This window comes from Rutidosis leptorrhynchoides, chromosome 10, assembly GCF_046630445.1.
Source record: "Rutidosis leptorrhynchoides isolate AG116_Rl617_1_P2 chromosome 10, CSIRO_AGI_Rlap_v1, whole genome shotgun sequence".
NCBI classification, from domain to species: domain Eukaryota; kingdom Viridiplantae; phylum Streptophyta; class Magnoliopsida; order Asterales; family Asteraceae; genus Rutidosis; species Rutidosis leptorrhynchoides.
The window spans coordinates 338554187-338569530 of NC_092342.1; the positions used below are offsets into that span (position 1 = coordinate 338554187).

The window sequence follows — 15344 nt, forward strand, 5'->3', positions numbered from 1 at the left end:
AGTGCAGCATAGAGTTGACTCCCCCTCAAGTAGGCAACGCCTGAGTTGTTACATCTTCTGAACATGCCTCATGCCAATATTATGAACGTGTGTTCTGAAAATAGCAGTTGGCAGTGCTTTGGTATAAAGATCAGCAGAGTTGTTGATTGAACGTATCTCATTTTAATCTGGTTGTCTTTTACGAGATCTTGAGTATATGAGAAGAATCTGAGGTTTTCATCTGAAACTGTATCATCTAAATCTTTTATGTAGAAGTTTAGCCCTTGTGATTTGTCTACAATCTCCTTCATGGTTTGTTCAAACCCTTGTTTCAATTCATATTCCCTTGTAGTCTTTTCTGAGCCTTACCAACATACCATTCTTTTCCATCAAACTTATGACCGTTAAGACTGTCTATGGCTTTGGCGCCTCGTCAGTATTTATATTTTGTTCAGTCACTTTTGATACTCTTCTTTCATTTGTATTATGCAAGCTGCATTATCTTCATATATAGTTGTTGGTGAAGATAGTTGTTAGTCTTTTATAGCGTTCTAGTCCACAATAATCAATAATGATTTGTGTCATTGATCTCAACCAAACACATTTTCGAGTAGTTTCATATAATGCAATCACTTTGTCATGATCTGATTATGTTGCAACAAGTGTTTGTTTTAAGAACGCCATGATTTTTGTGGTACCTCCATTTAGGAATACATATCGAGTTTGAGATTTATCTTTATGAGGATTTGATGAATGACCTGCATATACATAATCAACCAAATCTTGTTTTGAAACGTTAGAATAAAATAATTTTAAATTAGCAGTTTCTCAAGGGTATCAAAATATGTGTTTATCCCATTCCAATGTCTTTTTGTAAGGGCTGAGTTGAACCTTGTCAACAAATTAACTGCAAAAAAATGTCAGGTCTTGTACAATTTGTAAGATACATAACAGTCCCAATTGCACTAATATATGGAACTTCTGATCCGTTAATATCTTCATGATCTTCACGGGGATGAAATGGATCAGTGTCAATATTGAGTGATCTAACAACCAATTGGCTTTATCTTTAAAAAAAATGTTTTAAAATTTTTTCAGTATAAGTTGTTTGATATACAAGTAGACCATTAGGCATATGCTCAATTTGCAATCCAAGGCAATACTTGGTTTTTTCAAGATTTTTTATTTCAAAATAATTCTTTAGAAGTTGAATGATTTCATAGATCTCTTTATTTGTTCATATGATGTTAAGAACATTGACATAAACAACTACGATCACATATCCGAACATTGTTTTTATAAAACATACGTGCAAAATAAGTTTATATTTATACCCTTTTTTTTATCAAGTAGTCATTTAATCGGTTATACCACATACGTCCCGTTTGTATAAACCCACTTAGAAATCTTTGTGATTTAATGGAATATATTCCCTTGGGTTTTACATTAGATGCTTATGATACCTTAACCCTTTAGGTATATTCATATATATCACTATTAAGTGATCCATACAGATAAGTAGTAACAACATTCATGAGATGCATTTAAATAACTACCAGGTTGATTAAGTATCTAATAAGTAATTGTATCCATTACAGGAGGATAATTTTTCCTCCTAATTCATTTCTGGTCTTTGTGGGAAATATTGAGTTACAAGTCTAGTTTTGCCTTGTAACTTCATTTGCACATTTCTTTTCGGATAAAAATTCATTTGTATCCCATACGTTTCACATCTTTAAAAGTGATAACGATTGATCCGAAAACTTTTCTTTTATCGAGCGATTCTAATTCAGCTCTTATTGCTCCTTTCCATTGAGCTCAATCATGTCCATTTTGTATATTCAATGACAGATTTTAGTTCCAGATCATCATCTTTATTCATGTTGTCATTGTAACATTATATGAAAATATCTCATAGAGATTTTAGTTTCATTTCGGTTCCATAATATTGCATAATTTATCGCAATTTTAGTATTTATATTTATCAATATCCTCTGCAGAAGGAATATTGATTTGTGGTTCTTCTTGAACACTTTCTCTTACCTCATTATCAGCTGATTTTCTTTTTCGAGGATTTTTATCTTCGGAACCAATTGATCTTCCACGTTTGATGCGTGGCAAAGACTCAACAGTGACATTATTGCCAGCTTTTGGAATTTCAGTTCGAGCTGGAGCATTTATCGCTGGTATATATGATTTAGTCACTTTTTTATATCTGTAAATGCATAAAGTAATTAATTTGCAAGTTCTTGCATATGCATTATTTTTGAACTTTCGTTTCACATTCTTTTGTGCGAGTTCAATATACCTTAATTGATATTCACATCATGAAGCATCATTTTATTTTTTATTTTTATTTCTCCCCCTAATCTAGGGAACAATGTTTTATTAAAATGACAATCAGCAAAAACGTGCTGTAAAAACATCACCCATCATGTGTTCAATATATCTTATGATTGAAGATGTTTTATATCCAAAATATATTATCATTTTTCTTTGAAGAACCATTTTATTGTGTTGTGGTGATACAATTGGAACATACACTGCACAACCAATGTTTTAAGGTAGAAAATATTTGGCTCTTGGCCAAAATAAAGTATTAAGTGAAAATATTTACGACTTCCACATGGTATAATGCGAATTAATGTCGCAGCATGTAAATTTACATGTCCACATATAAATATTGAGAGATTTGTACTCATTATCAATTGTCTAGTTATTAGCTGTAAGCGTTTATCTATTGATTCAGCTAAACTAATTTTGTGTATGCACATGAGCAACTGGATGTTCAACAACAATCCCTGTAGATATATAATGATCATTAAATGCTTGAGATGTTAACTCACCAGCATTATCAAGTCTCATCCTTTTAATGGTGTAATCAGAATAATGTGTTCTCAATTTAATAATTTGTGCAAGAAACTTTGCAAATGCCATATTACGGCTTGATAACATACAAATATGAGACCATCCGCTAGATGCGTCTATTAGAACCATGAAATATCAAAATGGTTCACATGATGGATGAATTGGTTCATATATCTTACCTTGAATTCTTTCAAGAAACATTTGTGATTCTTTTTCACAATATACTTCTCATTAATCACCATATGTGCTTTCCATTAATCACCATATGTGTTTTTTTTTTTTTTTTTTTATAAATCACCATATGTGTTTTTTTTTATCATATATCCTTTTCACCATATACGCTTTTAATCATATGCGCTGTGTTTTTCACCATATGCGCTTTTAATCATATGCGATTTTCATCATATGCGTTGTGCTTTTCATCATATTCGCTTTTTATCATATGCGCTTATCATATGCGATGCGCTTTTTATCATATGCGCTTTTTTTATGTGAATAGTAAATTAATTAATTTCGTTTTACTATTCATATGAATTAATTTAGATTTACTATTTTGTTAATTGAGTAATATATATATACATCATATACTTGTGACTCCGAAGGCTCAAATGAATTTTACCATATAGTTATACGTTGTACCTTGCACATTAATTTTCAGTAGAAGCTTTAGATGCATATTATTTTCAGTAGAAGCTTTAGATGCACTTTTTTTTTTTTAATCACCAAATACCACAAACACTTTGTTTGCGTTTGTTCATAGTCATCAATGAAAACCATTTTCTTTAATTTTATTTTATACAATAAAATTAACGCATCATTATTCTTTTCAAAAACAATAATCTATTGTTATTGTTCACTTGTGCCATGTTTAACAACAAAAGTCAACAACCTCTGTCTTGTTTGTTGTGGCAACCAAAAACAACCTTTGCTTTTGTTACCGAGAATCCAAGACCAAAAAACAATTAATTTTTAATTAATCTTTTATCAAAACCATAAATGATTTTATTGATCTACGTTGATATGGCCATAAAGAATTGACGGCTGACCTACTTTTGTAAGTGTATTTCGGCTATCATCCCGAAAACGCACAACGACCTTTTTTTTTTTTTTTTTATGAACTATTTGTTTCATATCTAGCTTAGGCAATTATTGTGAACATTTGGTCCCTATAAGAGCATTTATTTTTTAGACTTTTAGTTGATTTGTACTTGTCACAATTAGGGATAGCACCCGCGGGTCGTGGATGCGGATCCATTGGATCCATCACCCGTACCCGCGGATTTTTTTTAAGAGACATCCAATTGAACCCTTGTTCGTTGAAACAATTTGACTATATTTTTACTCCCCATTATTAAACGGGCCATTTTGATGCACACTCTTAAAAAAATAATTTGTTTTTTAAGTTTTATTATTCAACCTCCCTTTTTCAACGGTCACGTTTTTAACAAAACATTTGACAAGTTTGGAAAAAAGTTTTTTATTGATTATCATCAAAAGTTTTCTATTGTCACTCTACTGGATGGAATTATGGCATACAACCAAAATTGCAACCCAACACTACATAAGAACAAAAAGGTTGTTTTTAATTAACATATGTATATGTGTTAAACTCGGAATAATAATAACTTATTTTAGAAAATTAACATAAGACATGTTGAAACATTTTTGTCACATTTAGCTCATCAAGTCTAATACTTATCATTGATAGATTTTATCACGTCTAGGAGATGTTTACTTTTTTCTTGTATTAAGTCCTACTTTCATTTACCTTTGTTTGGAAAAAAGTTTTTTTTTTTACTTTGCTTTCCCCCTTTCTGTAAAACTCATTTAAACACTTTCTTTATTTTTTTTTTTAAAAAAAAACTTCCTTTTTTACGTTACCCGTAAATTATAAATATATAAAAAAACTTTTTGTTTAAATTTTTTTTCTAGTTTTTAAAAGGCCACTTGACCAATTTTTTAATTCTTTCACAACACCTGATATCGTGATCGTGACCTTTCACCAAAGCAAGAGATATTCTTGATAAACTAAACACGGACTCGTGTTTGAAATTGTCGGCCACAAAAAAATTCATTTGATAAAAGTATATATATTTTTTTAGTTATAGAAGGAGACCACTTCATTTTCAATACTTCATTTTTGACAAAAAACTATTCCATTTTACCATCCCCTTTTTTTCTTACTTTAACTTTTAAGATATACTTTTAATAAAAATACAAACTACTTTTTCTTATTTTAACTTTTAAGATATACTTTTAATAAAAATACAAACTACTTTTTGTATTTTAACTTTTAAGATTTACTTTTAATAAAAGTACAAACTACTTTTTCTTATTTTAACTTTTAAGATTTACTTTTAATAAAAATACAAACTATTTTTTTATTTTAACTTTTAAAATTATAAATTTAAGAATAAACATTAGTATGCATGAAATAAATAATGATTAATTGCATAAGTAATCATAAATGTTAGATAACATATAAAGACTCCGTCGTATTCGTATTGATCGGAATCTCGACCCATGGTACCGTGTTGTCAAATGACGTGTTGCGTACATAAAGTACCGTGTTGTCAAATGACGTGTTGCGTACAATCATGAGGTCTTATTAACATAAATATAAATGTTAGTGAAGTTAATAAGAGTTAGATTACAGAAAATATAATTCAGGTGGTATAACCGACCATATATAACTTAAATAACATAAATATAAATGTTAGTGAAGTTAGTAAAAGTTAGATTACAGAAATATAATTCAGGTGGTATAACCGACCATATATAACTTAAATAACATAAATATAAATGTTAGTGAAGTTAGTAAAAGTTAGATTACAGAAATATAATTCAGGTGGTATAACCGACCATATATAACTTAAATAACATAAATATAAATGTTAGTAGTCCAAAATTTGATATATTCGAGTCTGAAAATTATTAATAATTTCATACCTTGATTAGTGATTCGTGATCGTTTGAGATATCTTTTAATTACACTAAGCTTTTCGTGCTGATAACGTGTTATAATTCAGTAGGCTTATAACTACCTTTAATGGTTATAAGAACAAAGAGAGAAAAAGAGAGAAGAAGGAGAGAAGAAATATTGATATTGATATTTCAAGAGAAATGGTGCACCTTAAATGGCTACCATACATGTCTATTTATAGTATAAAATATTACTATGCAAGAAATATAATAATAATAAAATTAACATCCAATCTAGATATTTTATAACACATTTTATTTTATTTATATTTAATATTAGTTGTTATAAAAAGAGCTACCCAAATCAGAATTTCAAAATTGCCTCGTTTGATTAAATATTCATTTCCATGCAACCAAACTTTTGAATAAAAAAAATTAGACGTAAGTACTGGTACCACTGAAATGAACTTGTTCCTACTCACACTTTTTTATATTAACTAGTTTTAGAGGTCCGCGCGGCGGAAGTTGATCACCTTTTTGATGTCATCATTGGAGCGATTATAAATATAACGAATGTTTCTTCAAGTATTTTCCTATAATCCTACAATTCAAACCAAAATGAACCCCAGTTTTATGACTCAAAGTCGACATCATAGTATTAGTCGTAATTAGGTAAATGACATATAGGAATACACATACTAAAAGAACTTTAGCAGTTATGTAGGTGGTTGTCTTTTATGGGGTAATGCACATGAGTTGTTTTCAGCAATGTCGTAGATATATGTCGGATGCAGAGATGTATGAAATTTTCCTCGATAATCTCAATCCTGACATGACCTTCACTACTACACAAAAGGAAATAGAAACCCCCCATACGAAACCGGTTTTTATATAAACATGGAAAAACAGGTTTCTAAAGTGAATGGAAACCGATTTTAAAAAAGGAGGAAAGTAGGAACCGGTTTTTTTTAAAACCGGTCTCTATTGTTGAGTTTAGAAACCCCTTTTTACTAAAAACCGGTTCCAACTTTGGGAACCTGTTTTTTAAAGAAACCGGTCTCTATTGTGTCACTTTTGAAACCTCTTTTTAGATAAAACCGGTTTCGATGCGGAAAAAAATGCCTTTTCCTTTTGAGCGGGAAACGAAAAGAGTAATGATAATATGATGAATGTGTCTTTTTCTTTTGAGAGGGAAAGGAAAATTTTAAAAACTCATTTTGATCTCACTGCTTCAACTATAAACACTAAAAGCTCATTTCACCATCTTTCAAATTTTTCACACTAAGTTCATTTAAAAAACCTATTTAGTACCAAAAACTAAAAACCCCATTTAGATCGGAGGTACTCGTAAAGCTCATTTCGCTACTGTAAGTTCTTATCTTGTATTGTAGTATTATATAACATAATTATCATATTTGGGTTGTTAAAAGTAAGTGTTGTAATTGGATATTTTTTAATTTATACAACTAATCATTGAGTTTGGCTTGTGTTACCTTTTGGTTGAATGATTTTATGCAGGATGTTAGTGCATTTTTCAGCTCTTGATTTCGTGTTTTCGGTGTTAATCGATCGTGTAGTGATGAACAAACGGTGCGATGGTGTTGGTGTATTTACTGTTACGACAGCGGATATGATGATGATATAATAATCAAGACCAACACAAAACTAATAAAACAAACATGTCATACAATTGTTGGTGAATGCAACTGTCGGTGTATGCATGATATATATGTCGATGTATGCAGATGGATAGATGAATATGTATGCAACTGTTGGTGAATGACGGTGATGATATTAATAAAATAAACAACCACAAATAGACATGATGGTGATGGTGCTGTTTGTATAACGATATTTTTTTTAAAAAAAATTTTAGAATAGAAACCGGTTTTTATTGAAAACAGGTTTGTATTGTCCTGTTTTTTGTTAAAAACCGGTTTCGAAAGTCGAGTTTAGAGACCGGTTTTAAAACCGGTCTCCACTTTATAAACCCCTATACATAGACACCGGTTTTGAAACAGGTTTCTAAAGCCTTAAAAACCGGTTTCCATTCCTTTTTTTTTTTTTTTTTGTAGTAGTGCTTGTAGGTAGAAGTACCGGTTTTTCTAACAGCTCGTATGCTTTAACATCGGATCCTGTAGCGTGCTCGTTCCGTAAAGTTAGTGGAATAACATAAGTATATAATTTTATGATTTAATAATATAATACTCCGTATAATCTAAGAATCAAGAGAACATACTTAGGTTTGCGATATCAATCTACCAGGAGCTTCTTTAAAGGAGGGTGGTCTTGTTTGAATGGTTTACACATCATAGGCGGTGGTGCATATGTTTGTCTTTAGAGTTTGACCTCAAATTTTCACCATACCAAAAGAAAGTAGTACACAATGGCCGCTGACACGTGTAGTCACAAACATCAAGATACAAATGTGATATATCTATTCAAGTTGTAGGAAAAAGATAAACCCAAATAACTATTGCAAAACCATATCATAAGGAAAAGATAAACATAGTTACATACACTGTAAAACTATTCAACTTTTTTAAACATGTAACTTTTCAGGAATGTTTGGGCAGATATCATACACTCGATAACAGTGATGAAAAAGTGTAAACAACTATATGGTACTAAAGGAGTGGAATCATAGAAACATGCCTTTGGGGAAAACAACAATAGGAGAGTGATCTTCAAACATATGGCTTGTTTTATCCCTAACAAAACTTTTATCATGCTTCTCCAACAACCAAGTGTAAGTCTCTTTCACCACAACCATTTCCATCATGCGCCACCGCCAACAACTATTAATAGCTTATTACTGCAGTAAATATAAATCAACATTATCAAGAAAGCTCCAAAACAACATGATATTAATAATAGAAAAGAAATCCACATAATAAAGTATGATTTATTTACTCTAATAGACTTTTACTTAACCACTTTAGCTACAAACTTAACTACCCTACTGAGTTGAAGGTCTATTATGGCCCCATCTTCTTCCAATTTCTATCTACAAACCATTACTGAGAATTATCTTGAGCCCTCTTCATACCATTGTGTCTTGTCGCATTTGTCTTCGGATCATAGCATATAATTTCTTCCCATATATCTGGCATAACCAACATACCAGCCTTATTTCGATTATCTCATCCATAAATCCTTTTATTACAATTTGAGAAGTGTAAATACTTACCCATATTCAATCACACCATCAGTTGCAATCTGACCAGCATCAAGATGTTAGAAACTAACCCATACTCACATTGACTTTGCTATCAAGCATTGAAATCGTAGTAATACCAAGACAGTTACATTGAAATCGTAGTGGAGCACCTGTAGCATAAAGGATTCACAAAGTCAGCACACACAAAAAATAGTAAGTGGTAATTTTTACTTGAAGAGCTCTAGTGTGAGACTTAGCGCGCTCTTCGTACCAAAAGAACGCCTTACAGAAATTACATGTACAACTGGGATCGCCAACGTCTCGATAATAATGTGAAACACATAAACAACAAATATTACATTTGTTACAACCTCATAATTAAGATTTGTTTTTCAATGTAAGATAAAATATACCACAGAATTAATTGGAAAGCTATATATACAAAACCAAAGATGCAAATTTAAAGAGACAAAATTCACAAATATAATTTGGAAATCAAAACCTGTATTTTGGGCAGCAGGGAGCTGCGAAGAGAACAATGGAAGATCTGATGATAAAGTGTTTCGTGAATAAAGTGTTTCATGGTAGTGGTGCTTTAAATGTGAGCTTAGAACGTTTTTCTGAAAGTTTGTCGCCTAATGTGTATATACTATTTCTAAATTGGTCATTATCAGTGAATGTTGTAGTTACTTCTCTATAGCCAAAATAGCTTTACCATTTCAAGCTGTGAATGACAAAAACGGTACGTGGAGTTCATTTGCTAGATTTAAAAGTACAGGGCCATAACTGAACTTTGCGGACCGATAACAGCCACGATGTCAGCCTCCATGTACCTCAATGCGTCAAAATAACAATTTGAAACAATGAAGTATGTAAATCGCATATGAAAGCATGAGATTACAATTCCACTGAAGGTGGCGGTTTTCACCTATTTCCTTATTAGGAATGGGTTGATTTACAGTGTATTTTATACATATGGAGTCAAACTGGTAGCATAAAACTATTTGCTTAGCAGAGAACATATCGAAAGGGTTAAAATAGCTCGAAGTGTTAATAATCACTCGAGTCATTTATAAGAAATTAGAATTAGCACTAAAATAATACTCTTATTAGTTCAATAATATTTAAACATTGTTCAATAAATAAAGTTGTAAGGTTTCCCTGTTCGGGTTACCCGGGAAGAGCGAGTAATCCGACCCCATACTCTAGTGTACGCAGCCCATCAGGAATACTCCCTGGCTGTTTCCAACCCTTCCCTGGCCACCCCAAGAATTGAACCTGAGACCTCTTGCAAGGATCTCAGGGCCCCAACCACTTGGGCTACCTTGGGATGGTTAAAGTTGTAAGGTTTTCCCTGTTCGGGTTACCCGGGAAGAGCGAGTAATCCGACCCCATATTCTAGTGTACGCAGCCCATCAGGAATACTCCCCGGCTGTTTCCAACCCTTCACTGGCCACCCCAAGAATTGAACCTGAGACCTCTTGCAAGGATCTCAGGGCCCCAACCACTTGGGCTACCTCTTGCATTGTTCAATAAATAAGCTCTAAAAAAAGTCAAGACAAAAGTTAGAAGCAAAAATATGCTACATAAATATAGTAACCGATCCATATTAGTTAAAGGGGCTGATTTCATTTTTTAAATTCTACCTCAAAAGGACTGATTTTGCATTTCAAAATTCTATAAATGAAGTAAAGGTAGTCTACTTTTTTAGGGCGTCATTAAAATCGAAATCATAAAGGACAAACCATATAGATAGAAGTTAACATAGGCAGACAAAATTGATGCACCTATTTTTTCAAATGAACATTAACATGTGCATCAGTAATTAACAAAAAGGAGAAATCACAAATAGCAAAAAAAGAGGAATAGAATTTCATCTTCAAAATCTAAAGTAACAACAACGAAAACATGTAGAATAATCATTATAATAATTAGTGAAACACAAACATTCATAATGATAACGAACCTAAGCATATTCATTACCCATTTTAACAACAGCGACTGAAGGAATTCGCAAACAAACTGGAAACAAAAACAATAATCAAAATTAGTAGCCAATATTAAGGAAGTAAATCAAAAAAAGGAAAAAATAATCCTATTTCAAATTATCAGATGCAAGAAGGCAGCGCAGTTGGTTCGCATGAAGAAAAAGATGACGATGGAGAGCAGAAACCCGAGACCAAAAAAAGGAAAAAACACGGGTCTTAAACACCGACCAAATTGGTGAAGTTAGCAGCAGAGAAGTCTCTCAAACGTTGCTCATCGAAGATGGTGGAGGCGATTTAGTTTTTTTTTTTTCCTCGTCAATCGTCGCGTCGATGGGGTGTGGTCGGACGATGGAAACTGTGATGGTGTTTTAGGGTATTTTTAGGAGTTGATGGAGAAGTCGCTTGTGGTGAGAGAAATAGATGAGAAATAAAAGGAGGTTCTGGAAGAGTTGAACAGTATAACGCTTAAAAAAAAAAAAATGCTACTAGCGCATTAACAGTGATTTTTGGGTGTTGGGACCAATTAGATTGTGACACCATTTACCACAATTTATATATATATATATATATATATATATATATATATATATATATATATATATATATATAAATTGTTTCCGGACAAAAAACGCAAAATGTTACAAAAATACTATAATTTCAATTTACTTTTTAATTTTTGTAGTTTTTTGTCCATTAATCCTATCTACATATATTATGTGCATAATAGAATTTAAGTTTATTACTCCGTATTTTTTTCCATTTATAGAAATGGGATAATTAATTTCGAACAAAAATAAACTAAGGACAGAAGAAACATTATTTTTCACTTCTAAATTTGTACCAATAAAATAATGAATATGTCTAGTTGTCTAAGTAGATCATATTGTATTGTACTTCCTCCGTTTCATATTAATAGTTTAAAGACAAAAAAAAACGCAGTTTAAGAAAATATCATAAAAGTACTGTGTCTATTTACTTTCCAGTTTTACCCTTACCTTTTCTTTCTCCTTTAATCCTATCCACTTACATTAAGGGCATAATAGAACTTAAACTTCTTATTATTTTCTATTTATGAAAGTAAACTATTAATTTGAGACATCTCAAAATGAAATACTGGACTATTAATATGGGACAGAGGGAGTAATATATGTATGGAAAAACGTGGCAACACTTAGTTTTTATATGATAGCCCACTACAAACCACGTGAAATACGAGTATCTGTGACGACCCGAAAATTTTCGATCAAATTTAAACTTACTCTTTATATGATTTTGACTTGATATGCAAAGTCTGTTAAACTGAGTCTACAAATTTTTGAACTATTTACATAGATTCATTTATACCTTTGACTATTCTCGACGATTCACGAACAATTGTATGTAAATAAATATTTACATATGTGTGTGTGTGTGTGTGTGTATATATATATATATATATATATATATATATATAGATATAAATATATAAAATATATAATATAACAAAAGTATATATAATAAATTAAAATAATAAAATACAATTTAACCGATTAGAATTAAGAATGTAAAAGAAAATACAGAATCATTAAGTTGTTATTAAAATGAATATATATATATATATATATATATATATATATATATATATATATATATATATATATATATATATATATATATATATATAATTAATGGTTATATGTATATACTAAAATGTATAAATATTAATTATTCAGTAAATATTATATATATATATATATATATATATATATATATATATAAATGTATATATTATTTAATTATTAAATATTACATAATTAATAAGTTGAATATTAATATATGTATATGTAATTACTATATTAATATGGTTATTATAAATATTAATATTAATAACAGTATTATGAATATTATTATATATATAAAATTTGATACAAATAAATTAATATATTATTATGGTTACTAAAAACAACCATTTTCATTTAAAAATTATAATCATTATTACTTTTATCATTATTAGTATAATTTCAATATTATTATTAATATTATTATTGTTATTACTAGCATTATCTTAATTATTAATAGTATTATTATTATTTCAATTATTAGTAATATTTGTAATTTTATTACTTCTAATATTAATAAATGTATTATAATTATTAATGAATTTATACTTATTTATTATTGATATCAAATATATATAACAGCATACAAATTATTGAATTCAATACAGATCAATTTCAAGCTTTATGATAATTGTTTCTTGATAATTATTAATATCATGATCGTACAAATCAGATAAATTCCATTGTCTGTTTATTATTTTCCCTTCTAAATTGATTCTTCTTGTATAACTTCTGTTACACATCATTTTCTTCTTTTTGATTTCTTGTTTGATCCGTGACTAATATTATTAAAAGAGAATCCACTCTTTCTTTCTTATCTCCTATTATCTAATTCATAATTGGTATGCATATATGATACATATATATGCAGAAGGATACATAGTTCAACCAACACTTTGTTTTCCTTAAGAGACTCGTGAATCACCATCTTGCATCTCCGTCACCCACATCAACCTGCACCACCATAGCCCACCACGGCAACCACTAGACCACTGTACACCTTCACCTACACACTCACTTATATTTCATTTTCTGTTTTAGTTCCTTCTAATCGATCAACAATATCTTGAAGCTGCTGTATACCATCTGTTTCTTTTCAGTCATGAACAACCCAAACCATCGGCTTCCATCACCATGACCTTCCTTTCAATCGTAAATCTCTCTTCTCTCTCTCGTAATTATTTTCTAAATTCGATCACCCTTTTCTTTCTTGGCTTCTTCTTCATGAACTTCACATCATCACCTTCACTCTAACCGCCACCAATCTTCATCTTGTAATCACCACATCGTCATAATCAAAACCACATCTGACATGATGGGTTATGGCCTGTTTGTTTTATATATTTTTTTTACAAAAAGCACCACACCCTTATCACTATCTTATAGTGGCTAATGCTTTTGAATGTTTTCATTGATGGACGACATGTACCAACCATTCAACCCCTACTTGATTTAAAAGTATATTATGTTAATGATAAAGAACCAATGAATGATGTGAGATGTTGCTGTTTCTTTCTAAAAGTCGAACCCCACCAAGACTATAACATCTATCTGTTTAAAATCCACGAGTTATACATTCAAGGATCTTGGACCGTAAATTTTTTTTATTATTGGATTTTTTTTTGGGTTTGTTAACAGATTATTGGAAGAGGACATGCGAAATTTTTGTGTTATTATATTGTTCGAAAGTTACGGATAACAACCACAGACTTGTTTTTATATTAGACTTTATATGTGGGCTATAAATTTACTAGATGGGCATGTGTTTTGGGCCGTATAATTTTTATGTTTGTTTTGGCCGAGACCGTTTGCTGTTAACAACAAATGAATGATGATGACTTGATGCGTACATTGATGATGATGATAATCATTTATTGATAATGGTAAATGAATGAGATGATGTTAATGAGCGACGATGATTATAATTTGGTGGTGAAGACGGCTGATAATATATGAAATGTCCCATTCATACTGATTATAAACATTCCATATTAATTGATTTCGTTGCGAGGTTTTGACCTCTATATGAGACGTTTTTCAAAGACTGCATTCGTTTTTAAAAACAAACCATAACCTTTATTTTATCGACAAGGTTAAAAGGACACCACCTAGATTATCCAGAAATGATAATCTAAAAAATATCACACTTACACACTACCAATACATATTTGTTTACAATATTAATATGTTACAACAAAGTAAATCTCGAATGCAGTTTTAAACAATATTATACAAACATGCTGACACCAAATCTTGTCCATATTTTAGCATGCAACAGCGAAAACTTTTAATAATCACCCGAGAATAAACATGCTTTAAACGTCAACAAAAATGTTGGTGAGTTATAGGTTTAACCTATATATATCAAATCGTAATAATAATAGACCACAAGATTTCATCTTTCAATAATATACAATCTGTATAAAAAATATCATTTATATGGTGAACACCTGGTAACCGACATTAACAAGATGCATATAGAATATCCCCATCATTCCGGGACACCCATCGGACATGATAAACTCGAAGTACTAAAGCATTCCAAATTCCAGAATGGGGCTTGTTGGGCCCGATAGATCTATCTTTAGGATTCGCATCAATTAGGGGGTCTGTTCCCTAATTCTTAGGATACCAAGCTAAAAGGGGTATATTCGATTTCGATCATTCATCCATAAAATGTAGTTTCACGTACTTGTGTCTATTTTGTAAAACATTTATAAAACTGCATGTATTCTCATCCCAAAAATATTAGATTTTAAAAGTGGGACTATAACTCACTTTCGCAGATTTTACTTCACCGGGAAGTAAGACTTGGCCACTGGTCGATTC

General features: G+C 30.7%; 1 long non-coding RNA gene across 4 annotated transcripts; it reads right to left on the reverse strand.

Annotated features, from left to right (window-relative positions):
* Window positions 1-8025: 8025 nt before the first annotated feature.
* Window positions 8026-10952, reverse strand: LOC139872152 (uncharacterized). Of its 4 annotated transcripts, none has more exons than XR_011766899.1 (3): window positions 8960-10704; window positions 8683-8875; window positions 8026-8584 (listed from the first exon to the last, which is right to left on the reverse strand). It is a non-coding gene; the product is annotated as an uncharacterized lncRNA (long non-coding RNA). The 4 variants fall into 4 exon arrangements; XR_011766898.1 differs by having other exon boundaries at window positions 8027-8875; window positions 8960-9099; window positions 10104-10704; XR_011766897.1 differs by adding an exon at window positions 10913-10952 and having other exon boundaries at window positions 8028-8875; window positions 8960-9099.
* Between the last annotated feature and the right edge of the window lie 4392 nt (window positions 10953-15344).